Raw genomic sequence first — 13,815 nt, forward strand, 5'->3', positions numbered from 1 at the left:
ATTTTAGGCTCTTGTAAAGAACTTTATTTATATAGCACCTTTCAAAATATAAAATCACAAAGTTTTTACTTACTTCATAGAAACGTTTAGCCGGTACCGCTGTTCTTTGTGTTTCTGTATGTCGCCCCCAGATCTGGTTCATTATAGTTTTGGATCTGGTTTCCTTATTTGACAGCTGAATGAGGTTGTTAAAGGAGGAGCAAAGTCACTGGTGCCCACACACATGCACAAACAGAGCAACACTTCCCCCTTACTCCAGCTAACATATCATATGTAGACACACACTCACAGTACTACTCACAAATCATCAGTGTTGGGTAAGTTACTTTAAAATAGTAACTTAGGTACATTACTAGTTACTTCTCTCAAAAGTAACTCAGTTACTTCAAGTTACTCGTTACTTTCAAAGTAACTAGTTACTAGGGAAAGTAACTTTGGTTTTACTCAGAATTCTCTTGTTAATGTGTTGCTTCCATAACTTTGCAGTCTTCTAGCTTGCTTACTTGCCACAAGTGCACTGTGCCACCTACCAATAGAAAGGAAAAAATAACGTGCATATTTCCACGAGAGAAATCCCACGCCTGGACCATCATTGACTGCTGCCATGATTCTAGTCTACGTCACAGAGTCATGTGCGCCTTTTACATCCAACACAAAAACTGCAGTCATGGTGCTTTCGATTGTACTCAGAACTCAGAAATTCTGCCTTCTGAATAGGAAGATGTAGGTAACACCAGACTGCAGATGAGCTGCATACAGGGCTGGACTGGGACTAAAATCAGCCCGGGCATTTTGACTAGAAACTGGCCCACCATTATAGGAAAAATCATAAAGCCTTTGAATGAAAACAAACACTGTTGTGACTGTGATGTACACTGTTTTGATGGTATATATGCATCAATCTATCAATCGTTTGTTGTAAGATTCAGATAATTATTTTTTAAAAGCGAGACATTTTAAATGAGAATAAGAAAGTAAAGTATTTCTTTGTGCCCCCCTTTCCTTGTTAATGCCCTACATGCCCCCCTGGCAACACTTTGCTAGATCCGCACCTGCACAGTTACCAGCTGTCAGCTACTTAGAAAAGGATCCTGGTGTTATTTGTCTCTCAGAAACAGTTCATAACTTCCCTTCAACTCATTCATGTCACCTAAAAGGTAAACCTGTTTCTCCATCACCTGTTCAGCTCTGATGATTCAGTAAGGACATCTCCTGGTTTCATCTTCATGTTTCCCTCTCACCAGATAACCAAACCATATCATGACCAGCAGGTTTACAGCTGTGGCTCCAGCAAACATCAGCTGATACTAGAAATTAATATTAAATAAATTCTAACAACAGCTGATCAAGCTTAAACGTGCTGCTGTTGTTTAGCGCGACATCCGCTGGTTTCCTCTTTCGGCGCAAAGTGGACGATAAATAAACAAGAGAGACGATCAGCTGATCATTGATCAGTTTTCATGACTGAAGTAGAAACAGGAGAGGGAGGGGGGAGAATGAAAGAAGAAGAGGCAGCTGTGCAGCGTAAAGACACAGAATAACTCCAGCTTTGTGCCTTTTTCATTGTAGCTGAATTACGGGACAAACTGTTCCCTTTCACCTCAACAAGAAATGCGTAATATTTTCTCTGAATGCCAGACGGGACGGTTGGCAACTCTAATAACTTATGAACAAAATAAGGTTCAACATCATTAACTTCATAGCACCACCCAGCTGTGTAGAAACTCCGTCATGCTAGCTAGCACGCAGTACGGAAAAAGTCAGAATAACGAAAATAAACTCCACCTAAGCTTGGTTTATATCTGACCCAGAGAGACTGCAGGTCATAACTTCTTACCTGAAGTTCAGTTCACACTTGGACCGGCGGCCGCCTCGGGTCTCTTTTCCTTCTGCGTCCCCTTTCCCTTCATCCACCTGCTGGCCTCCACCACTTGCTAATGTTACTGAATCTGTGGAAGCTCCGCGATAGCCACCACACAAAGTAACGAGTAACGACCCTATCTAAATCCCAGTAACGAGTAACGCGTTCCTGATTTTGGCATAATAACTAGTTACCGTGCTCGTTACCACAATAATAACGTAGTTACTGTAACGCGTTACTTAATAACGCGTTAGTCCCAACACTGCAAATCATGCAAATCTAACATTAAGCCTCCATCGGCATCACCCAGGGAGGATGTGGACACTTGCACAGCCATTCATCGCTACCCTAATTCATTAGTCCAAATGAGCATTTATGCAGAGCACACATTATTTTTACAGGCCCGCTTTATGTGTTTGTGTGGAGTTTTACAGCCCTCATAAAACACGTTCTCCAAGCCCCAGATAGATTTGGGAGCATTTATTTGCATAGTTCACCAAACCAAAATAAATCTTTAGTGCGTTCAGGCTGAAAGCCCATTGGTGTAAATAAAGAGCGAGATGCAAATCGTGTTGTCTTATAAACTGAATCATATTTTGTTGATGTTGTATTAAAACATGTGAGGGATTACATCAGCTGAATACTGGCTGCACACTATTTGAATCACTGTTGGTGTGAATCCTGACAGGAATGTTAGAACTCGGACGTCTTCAAGTGAGAATGTTTTTTAAGCTTCGTGCTCCTGGATGCACAGCATACCATCACAACCTTGCAGTGCTAGAAGACCGTTAAATATAACCGTATTGCCTTAGGCCAGAAGAGCTATCTGTAGTTGTTAACATTGTTTATTTACCTTTGCATACATGCATTCCTCTCTGCTCAGAACTTGCATCCTGACAGGATATGAATCAACCTATCAACTTTCATGCCACATTGTGGCATTTTGTTGAAATCCACATTTACTCCAACAGAGCCTGTGGTTACCCCAACACATTCTTCTGTGTAGGTCTGAAGAACTTCACAGAAGCAGAGTTTAGGCTCAGTAGTACAAAACAAGTCACTTGGAGTATTTGTGCATACAGTCCAACAGAAGCCATCAAAACTAGCTAGCTTTGTCCGTTAACCTGCATTAATGAGCTCCTTTTTCATTTTCATGGGGTTTTTGCAACAAGCTAGCTGACTTGTTTAGCAATCAAACTGAATACATGGCCATTAGCATTCATTTGGTAGCATGATTGCCCATAACAACAATATTCTCTCTCATTTTCAGCTTTATTATGGTCTTCAATAAGACATCGTTCACTGTTAATGCTCAACGTCTTTTGTTTGGCACAGGTTTCCAAATCAGGAAAAAGTGTTTAATGGGGATCATTATGCTCATCTGTAGCTTTTTATTCTTAGACTCTACTAATGTAGTTTTGTGTGATTCACAGTTGAAAATAATCCTCAGTCATGTTATAGTGGGTGTGTCAGTTCATCGTCTGTCTGAAACAAGCTGCTACAGTTGCTTTCTTCTGATTGGCTGCCTCTGGTCAGCAAAATATTTTAACAACAGGTCCGCTCTCTGTGACATCATACAGAGCCAAAGGTAGAAAACTGTCTGAAACCTGAGCTGCTGGCTGTGAGTATTTGTCCATGTTTAATGTGATCATCCACATTTGTAACAGCAAGTCAAGAAACGAGACAAAGTCTAAAAGGTGCCAAACAAGAGACTTGAAACTGCACAGGTGGCTGAGCTTGGGTTTATTACTGTAAACCAAACATCCTTCACGTTGCACACAGTCATTTGTATCACTATTAATATAAAATATTGATTAGCGTACCTTTAAGTGTCTTATAATTGCAGTTGATACTGTGATTGGGTGCATATTCCCAAAGCAATTTGCACAAATCTGTTGCCAGCTACCAAAATCAATTCTGATAATTGTACATGTGGGAGCCTTTTGGGGACATGGATGACGGTGTGTGCGCCTGGGGATGTCATTTCCCATCTTGCACAGGTTGCTTTGCCTGTTTTCCGGCGTTACGACTTTTCGCCGCATGAATTTGTCCACTGTGGGTCTGCTGCTGAGAATTTGTCACGAGGGGATTTGATGCAGCGGGGGAATGGCGATCAAATGTGAAGCCAAAAGTTCATAAGGTCACACTTTGAGCTTTCCCCAGTCCAAACACACAGGGGCGACGTTTGAGTGACAGGTCACCGTGATCTGCCCGGTGCTTGTCATGGATTTGGGTGTGAAATTTATGAGTTGGGGAGGATAGTTTGCAATGTTTGGCTCCTGGCAAAACGATGGCACTGCCTTGTGGTGGCTGTGGTGCGCTGTGTGTTTGCTTTTCCTCGTCTCCCCCGTAGTGCCGGGTTTGATGGTGTCTGCTCCCTGGCTGGTGCCCGCCGTACGCTGCCTTCACTCCCCCTCCTCGTACCCTCCTCTGCTCTCCTCTTCTGCTCTGCCAACAAGTCTCTCTTTCTTTCTCATTCCTTCTTTTATTCTCTCTGCTCACGTCTTTCTTGGCGAGGCAAAACGTTCCCACAGCTCTCACAATCCCCCCAGCCCCCACCTCACCCCCCTCCCTTTCTCTCTAACCCCCTCTTTCTCATCACTCGTTCCCTTTCTTCACCCCACTCCTCTTCTTCTTCTCTTTCATTCACTTTTTTGTCATTTTCTGTGCCCCCTTCTTCCCTCAGACTGCCTCTCTTCCCTCCCTTTTATTTTTGCCTTTTCTCCTTCTATTCCTCCTCCTCTGTTTCTCTCTCTCCTCCATTCCCTGGCACGAACTGGCATCACATGATGCCCATTCCCACTTGTGCCCAGACCCAGCCCCACTCACACACACAAACACCCACATGCATGTGCATATATCACAGGGTGGCTGATGTCTTTCATTCAGCCCTGTGAACCTCAGTGCTGTACGTTGTCTGCTTAGTTCTGTTTGTATGAAATTTAATATATACACACATCATCAGTGCAGTTTAAACAATTCTTCCTGTGCAAAAAGCCTGCATGGACATGGTGCATTTTTCACTATATGTTTATTGTCCGTGTCATCGCGCTGGCTTCGAGTATTATCAACATGTGATCAGAAACACACAAGAGGAGGAAATGCAGGGAAAAATAATAGTAGTTGTCAGTTTGTGGGTACAGAGGTATGAAGCTAACATGCAGCACGTCCGCTATGAAAAAGACACAGTTGTGCTGTATTTTGGAGACACAGATATTTCATTTGGTGGTCGTAGTTTCGACTAAAGTCCAATATGCCCGAGAGCTTTCACCTCCTATCTTTCTAAAGCCACGGCAGCCCTGCTGAAATCTTTCCCACTGCTTTCTCTTCCCCTTGCAAGAGGCAGATTTCTTTAGCATGTGTTGCTGCCTTGTGGCCCCCACTGCCAACAAGTGACATCTGCTGGCCAAATGGAGGAATGACACCTCACCATATGCATTTTCAGTTTCGACGTGAACATTTGGATAGGTTCAGAAATTCAGAGACAGACTATTATTCAGACAGAGAGACTAACAGCCACAGATTAGAAAACTAGCCTCAAATCGCTCGATGGTTTTCTTTGCCCTTTTTAGTCTTGCGTTTACCCCGACAACAAGCAGGGCTCTTTTTTGTTTTTGTGTTTCTCCCTCTGTGTCGCCTGGTCCTCCCTCCCTGCCCACCTCTCCCTGTACATCGCAGCTCATCAGCATAGGCACAGATAAAAGATAAAAGAAACAGGGCAGAGGGAGAGAGGAGGGGGTATCCGTGGGCAGCCAGCCAGCCCCCTCCATCCCTTCTACCCCCTGCCCTCTTCTCTCTCCCATGGTTGATTCCCTTTAGGCCCCTCTCACCCCCCTCTCACCCCCTGGCTCCCCGGCTCTGTGTGGCGTTGGCAAAGAGAGGGCGCAGGCGGCACACAGACGGCCACGCAGATGGGCAACGGGCAAAGCAGGGCTGCCTCCCCACACCTGCTCCTTGCTGGCACAGGGCTCGGCCAGGCGGCCACGCAAGCACACACACGTACACACAAGCGCACACACACTAGTGCGCACACGTACAAACACAGATGTGCATCTTACACAGAATTATCTCTCTTAATTTATTGAACTTTCACACGTATAGAGAGAATCGCGGGGAGCGCGCACATGCAAACACTCCCACGAAGCGATGCACGCACTGCACACGCGTGTTTTAATAAAAGAACGTCGTCTGCCTCCCACACTCTGCTGCTCAGCCTGTCAGTCACAGATGTTTACACGCTTATCTCCAACTGTGCCTCAACACGTGCGCTCCAGAAATCTTTGCACGTATACAATATCATAAACATATATAAGACACAATCTCACACGCAAAAGCCAACAAGTGAGGTATTTATAGTGTCACACCCACACATTCACACTTCAGCACTAGCAGCACTGAAACACATTTCACAATTAATCACATCGCCCCATGCTGCGCTGTCACATGGAGTTACATGCCAGACATTCAGAGATGCACTATTGTCACTTACACACTGAATGTGGGCACTAAGATTGATTTTATGTAGACTTGGAAAAATGTTTTTAATGTATCAAAAAGATGGGAAGTCGTAAGCGCACTAGCCTGTAAGAGGTATTTTGTGCACCGCCACATTGCCAGAGGAATTGCCAGAGCTGGAAGCTGCTGGTTTAATAGGTAGGGTGTGGATATGGAAGCCAAATAAACTTCCCAGGAAGGCGCCAAAAATAGCTGAAAGGAAAACCCATCCTGAAACAGCAAACCCCTGTGTTATTCTTTCAATTTCTAGAAACTCTGGCTTGATTTGTAAACAGAAACGTGCTGCTCCATTGACAGTAAATGAGCTGTCATTACAGTCGTATAATGCAGGGTAGTTTCACAAGGATGGAGGCGGCTTTTCATTATAAATCTATAAATCATTATAAATCAGTGACTGAGCACTTTCAGAATCTTTTTCCTTGATGCGTCAAATGTTGCATTTTTGTGACCTTTTTTTGTTTCTTGTGCTGTAAAGTCTGCCTTATTCCTATTTATTCTATTTATCCCCTTTGTATATTTTATTTATATTTGTCTCTGTATTTATATATGTGTGTGTGTATATATATATATATATATATATATATATATATATATATATATATATATATATATATATATATAACAATTCTGTAACTGTAACTTCGGTCGTTGCTGTGCTTTTTGGAAGTCGAATTTCCCAGAGGAACCCACCCGAGGGATTAATAAAGTTCTATCTTATCTTATCTTATCTCTTATCTTATAGCGTCAAGGTTTAACATGTTTCCTGTGTGCCAAACACTCCTTTAAAAAAAGACAAGGCAGTAAAAGCACAGCACTCGAGTGGAAAACTCCGAAGTGCCGAAACCTGCAGTTCCCCTCTGTCCACATGAGGGTGGCTTCCAAAGCAAGTCAGTCCCCACAGACTCCCGTGTTACGACGTCCAACTTCAGGTATGAAATCAACACGGTGCGGAAAACAGATTTCATGTTTAAAGTTCCTTTTGACCTCTAACACCTGTACAGAGGTAAATCACCAATGTTGACTTGGGTGTAAAGTTGTGGCTTCTGTGATTGATTGACGAGCGGCTGCAGATGCAGGCAGCTGTAGCCTGCAGGTGTTTTCGACATCTCACCTTTGCTAATTGAATTCACTGGTACAAGAAATTAGTACTCCAGAGTAAAAACAGTTTCTCCTTTTCCATTAGTCTGTCACTTAGCATCAGCGTGTTGAAGCTGTACAGCATTAGCTGATTCCTTAGCACTCTACTGTCTTGTTTAAATATGGTTGCTTCTGGCTCCACAACAACAGTCACATTAGCTACATCCACTTTTTTGACTCATAAATGGGCCACTTGTGCATTTTATCACTGCTTACAGGTCACATTGTCCTTAAACAGAAGATGTGGTAAAAGCACAGAGCTCAAGTTTATCTCTTTCATCAAGCAAACAACACATTTCTTTAGTAACTGGGACTTAATTGATACAACACTGGAGCACCGTAACCAGAGTTCATTCTATAAATGTAGAAACTTCCTTCTGCATGTAACATTTTAGAGATAAAGAGATTTCACATTGAGAGTCATTAAAAAGCGAAAGACTGGATTTGTTCAGGCTGTTCCAGATGTCCTAATAGCTCAGCAGGAAGAACCACAATGTTCTCACCGTCCCCTGTTATTATCCTGTTACACTAAACTGTACACTAATGAAACTAACTCCTATTAATTATCCAGAGCGCTTTTTGGTAAAAGTGGCATCCTCTCACACACTCACGCTTTTTCTGAACCGAAAGGTGGCCACAGTGAGCTGAGGTCACTCACGGGACAGATGACACTGTACCAGCGCAGCCAGCGTCCAATAAGAAGCCCCCGTGGCTTAAAAACCAGGCTCAACATGAGCTTTTCTAGTGGAAGATTGAAACACAAGGGGGGGGTGGGAGCAGCGCCGGGGCGATCAGGAGGCAGTGACTAGTATTCAGAAACTGGAAAACGAATCGGCCTATGAAAACGGAGGGGAGGGGGGGAGATGTGGAGAGGATGAAGGAGGTGGTGGAGGAGGAGAGGAAGAAAAAAAAGGAGGTTGAAATGAAGTCCAATAAAAGAGCCGAGTGAACATCTGTGTGGGATAGCCGTGGGGATTAGGAGGGTTTGGAACATTTTAAGCGCATTAAAGATTAAAAAAAAGGTCAGAATGTTTAGCAACACACCGATAAACCTCTTAAGCGAAACCCAATTGGGGAGGCAGTTCGGTTTCTTTATCCAGAGGCTGGTGGATGGGGAGTGCGGGTGGAGAGAGGGGTTGAGGCTGCGCAGCTACGCTTGTATATGTATATGTCAGTCAGTGCAGTCGTGCTTTCTGCTTTACTTCAGTCTTCCATTTGCAGGCAGCCGTACCTTTGTGCAGTCTCCGTTGTATTTAGTGTTTCTTTGTGTAGATCTGTGTTTTATCCGTTGCGGTCCAGTCAAGGCCTCGCTGAGAGCAGATCCTTTGCTGAACTCTGGAGGGAATGACGGGGTTTGTATGTACCAGCAGGCCTGAACTCTGAAGAGTGAAAGAGAGAGACATCCAGAAAAAAAGGAGGCAGAGGAAGCTGAGGTGGAGCGAGGGGGGTTACAGTGTGAGAGTGAAAGGCAGCAGCGAGACGGAGATCAAGGAGGGAGAACAGTGGTAGACTTGTCCACAGACTTCTGCAGTAGTCAGAGGAAGAGGCCCCTATCATTTGACTGTGAACTGAACCATGTCAGGGGAACTATCCTTAAATGACACGCAGAGGGTGGAGACAGAGGAAGTCAAAGGATCTCAGGCTGCAGCTACATCCACAGATTCGACTGTGGATTAGAATTTCTCACTTTTACTCTCAAAATTCGTTCCAGCTTCATTTAAATGAAACACTTTAAAGATTTAAATCTGTATTTTTAAGGTATTTAAAGGGAAGCAGCGTAGTATTGAATTTTCATTACCAGCATGGTGGACTTTCAAGGCTGGAGCTCCGCCTCCTCAGTTTTCCACAATGCAGCTTCATAGCATCGCTTTGTTAAACCCTCTTTGCGCACCTGTACTCGTGCTTTTCTGTGTTTCTTTAATTGCATTTGCAACGAATTATTGTCGGTTTAACGTGAACGTGTGAAGACAGACGTGCTTTGTTAGGTATGATCGCTAAGCTAACGGCTTTTTATGATCAGTCTCTGCTAAGAAGTAGCATGTAGAGTTATTCTCGGTACATCTGTAGCTGTGTTTTTGTGTTAATCTGGTTATTTCTTTCTACAGATTTGGTATTTTAGTGCAGGCAGTCACAAAGACAGCTGAGTGAAGGCCCCGAAAAGCATCTGATTCTCATAAATAGATAAACAGGATGATAATACTGACTATTACAATAACTTGCTTATGGAAATATTTGCAATCGCCTTCGAGTTTAACATCCAAAGGACGTTATATTTTATCTCTAGTGCTGGACTGGTGATGGTAGCTTTATAGTCTCTCATCAGTCTGCAAAATCCCCCTCACTTAGTGCACATTAGATTACAGAGGGCCTGTTTGCTCACGTGTGCTTGTGATGCACAAACAAACACTCTAAGCCATTCTGTAAATTAGCAAAAAGTGTGCAGCGTGCGCTCGTATATGAATATGCACGTCGTAAATGAGTCCATTAGCGCTGGCAGTGGCTGCCTGCGCACTAAGAGGGGAGCACGTCTATGTGATTTTACATTCAAGTGTCACTTAATGATTCCAGATTGCGTAATTGTGTATCCGTGCGTGGTGTCGTTTTGTTTTTACGTGTATGATGAATGGAGCGATTGTGCAAGTGTGGTTTCTGAGTGTGTGTACATTAGCCTGGGTGTGAGTTCGTCTGCGTCTGCAGTGTGACAAATGTATAGCCAGTGTTAACTTTTACATAGACTCTACTGGAGTACATTAGCAATAATTGTACTGTATGTTGAGCAGGAAACAAAGTGAAATGTGTGTGTGCATGTTGGTGATTAGAGCGATAGCATGGTGTATTAGATGGCCTGTGTGTGTGTGTGTTATCTCTAGCGGGGTGTGTGCAGGGGGCCTTGGGGCGACTGTGTGCAGGAGATAAGGGTGATTCATCTGTGTTTGAATGTTGTGTTTTTGTGTGTGTGTGAGCATGTTTGTGCTTTGGAGGCATGTGCATCCATGTTTGGAGTGTGCACATCCGAGCACTTGAACCAACACGTTAATAAAAGCGGTCACATGTGCTCCTCTGCGTGTTATAGGTGTGGGCACACACAAATGTTGCAGTGGGGATGGGAGGCCTGCTGGCAGTGATTTCTCCCTGCACGGTGGTCTTATATGACTGTATAATAATACACAACTGCTATTGTTTACCAGGAGCGTAGAGCGTCTTCTTTCTTTAAGGGCATCACACCCCCTCCTTACTGTACTCCTGTAGAGGCACCTTTGGGCACCTATTGTGCACCCACACAATGTATGTAAATATAGATGCATGCTTGTCACCGTGCCACGGATTACACTCCATCCATACACGTGCACATTTAAGAATGAAAGCACATAAAACATACAAGCACATACATATTGTGAAGTGCGTTCGTGCGTTAAATTAATATCAGACAAAGACATTTTTGCTTTATTGAACTAAGCAGAGCATGGGAATGACACATAATTATGCAAATACACAAACGGGAAATTAGGCAAGAATCAAATTGAACCAAAACTTAGTGAGACATGAACGTTTTTTTCCATAACGTCTTACAGAGTGGGATTGTTTTTTTATAGCTGCTTTACACAACAATCAAGAATGCCACTAGATCCAGGATATTAACCTGCTAGTATCTCTGTGTGTACCGTAAACATAAGAAATGTTAGCAAACCTGGCATAAAATATATATTCATACATTATTTTTAGATCTTTATTTCCCGCGTTATGTAACTGGAGGCCGAAACGCTGCTAAAATCCTCTGGCTGACTAAAATATTACACTTTTAAAAAGTTTATTTTGGCTGTATCTACTTAGCTGTTAGATAATATTAGCCATGTGCTAAAAGCTGCTGTATGTTATCCAAATCCTCCTGAATGATCCACATTCCAGTGTAACACTGACTTTGGCTTATAGAACTATAGTAGCACAAACCTCATATTTGATTTATTAGTGACAGCGCGAATGCTACATCTGTCAGTGTTTTCCTGTAGTTCATCTTGCTCACGTCTCCTAAAGTGCTCATTTCTTTTGTTCAGAAGTTAATTAAACACTAAACACATTTTTTGTCTTATCCATACTTTGTTTACTGTGGCCCGAAACAGTTAATGACTTAGCAAAGTTGTAGCCTTCAAGCAAACTCCAGTAGTGCAAAAGTGCGTTACAATAAACCAGCTGAGGACGTCCGGCCTGCTTAGGTATACTACGGTAGGCACTCTACATGTCTGTGTTTATTATGTCACAGAATGCAAAGCATGCCTGACTATGGGATGGCATTTAGCTCAAACTTGCAGCGCACAGCTGGTCGTTGGGTCAGATTAATTTGATTATTAAAAGCTCTGAGGTTTGCACCTCCTCCAAAGGGCGTTTGCTTTGGTCCGAATCAGAGTACGATGACTACGTTCATGTTGGCAGAAACAACCTGCACCAAGGGAGGAAAAAAACAGGGGTCAGCTCAAATGGGCTAAACAGTGAAGTTGTGAAAACATCCTTGGTTATGGGTTCCTTAGTCTGTTGGTAGGGCGTCCAACCACACATGTGCTATCAGTCACTTTGCAGCTTTTTGCTAGCAGAGAGAATTGACAGTTATTTTTCTCTCCGATGTGGGCACGTGGTCTTAAAGGAGTCTGTCAAACAACATTTTTCTTCATTTTCCAACTTTCAGCCTTGAATACAATTCCTTTTATTATAATTCTTTTATTCATGTAGCGCCAATTCACAAAAAACAGTCAGTTCAAGGTGCACAAACATGGTACAATGTTAGAAAGAAACCCTAATAATCACATGACCCCCTATGAGCAAGCACTTGGTGACAGTGGGAAGGAAAAACTCCCTTTTGACAGGAAGAAACCTCCTGGTGCAAATGAAGCACAGTGATAGGATAACCTTGGTTCATTTGCTAACTGTTGTTAAACATTGCACAAGTTTTAAGGATAGAAAGCCACCCTTCATTTGCTGGAAACCCTCAAAATCAGTTTAAAGTTTGAGAACTTGTATTGTAGTTGCAATCACTTCATTTACATTTGAAATTCGGTGTATATGTCGCTGTGATTTAACAAGAGAAACAGGAAAGTTCTCAAAGCCGAGCCTGGAGAGTTAAACAGAAGAACTCCTGATACAGTAAAGCAGGCGTGTGACAGAGTGGCTGTGCGGCCACCGCTCTGCGTTGTGCCAAGAGATACTTAAACAAAACAACACATTGAGCGCATGCCAGGAAGCTATATTATTATCTTCATTCGAACTAATTGCCAGGCCAAACAGCGACACATATGCACACACAGGCTTCAACAACCACTCATCATTAGGGACTGTGGTGTGCCATCCACGTTGTCATGACAACAAGGCAGTGAATTTTGGCTTGGATGCTGTCACACAGGGCAAGAGATTTTTCTGAGGCACGCGGGTTTCAGAGGTTTTGACTGTTTGCTGAGGGTTTGTCGGGATGAGCGCTGCAGCGATGAGAAAGGCCTCAGGCTTCCTCCAAACATCGCCTCGTTTACCTTGGAGGACTCTCTTTGTGTTGCCCTTTGCACACTTCCTGTCGCTTTACGAGTGCGTCTGATATTTGTGATCAGCTGTCGAACTCTAACGGCCTATTAGCGTAGGCGACAGGATACTCACAGGATTGTAAACAAGCGTCCCTTTACTCCATCAGCGTCGCACGTCCTCCGTAGGTCTTTTTATCTTTAAGACCACTGGGGCTGTGTTTGAGAGTGAGTGTGCTTTGCAAGCATGTGTGTCTATTTCTGTGTGTGTGTGGGTGTGCCGTCAGCTAGCAGGAATGCATGGGTACCGCCAAAGCTAAGATGGCTGCCAAGCGCTAAGATGGCTGCCAGGATTCCACAGAGCGACAGCGCGCAAGAGAGAAAGAGACAAAAACCAATGTGAGAGGAACTGAGGGAGAAAGACCTGAAGATGGACTCTTGTGCAGAATGAAGGACGAGTGTTGCGAGAAGGAAAGAAAAGAAGCTCTTCCTCGTGTTTCCCTCTTCCCAGAGCGATGAGGTGCTTTGGGTTTCTTTTTGTTTTCCTGCTTTTGGCACGCGACCGACAGGGTGAATAGTGCACCAGTTTGCTGGCACGTAACGCAACACTGCCACCCAAGATTAGGACACTGATTTGGGTTTAGAAGATGTTGAGATTGGGGGGCCTAGTAGTGGCTGCAAGGGGGCCACGTTTTGGATTGGGAGTCTTGGCCCAAGACGCCCTTAAAGGCTAAGTGCTTTGGAGTAATTGGCCTGAATGGTATATATGATACAACCATAAAACTCCACAAGGGTGCATTACAC

The 13,815-nt window shown here is 43.6% G+C and overlaps 1 protein-coding gene across 1 annotated transcript in view; it reads left to right on the plus strand.

Moving 5' to 3' along the window:
- Positions 1 to 13,815, plus strand: part of nfixb (nuclear factor I/Xb) — a 123,629-nt gene that overhangs the window by 80,374 nt on the left and 29,440 nt on the right. The gene's annotated exons all lie outside the window — the stretch shown is intronic.

This window comes from Rhamphochromis sp. 'chilingali' (assembly GCF_963969265.1).
Source record: "Rhamphochromis sp. 'chilingali' genome assembly, chromosome: 15".
Taxonomy (NCBI): domain Eukaryota; kingdom Metazoa; phylum Chordata; class Actinopteri; order Cichliformes; family Cichlidae; genus Rhamphochromis; species Rhamphochromis sp. 'chilingali'.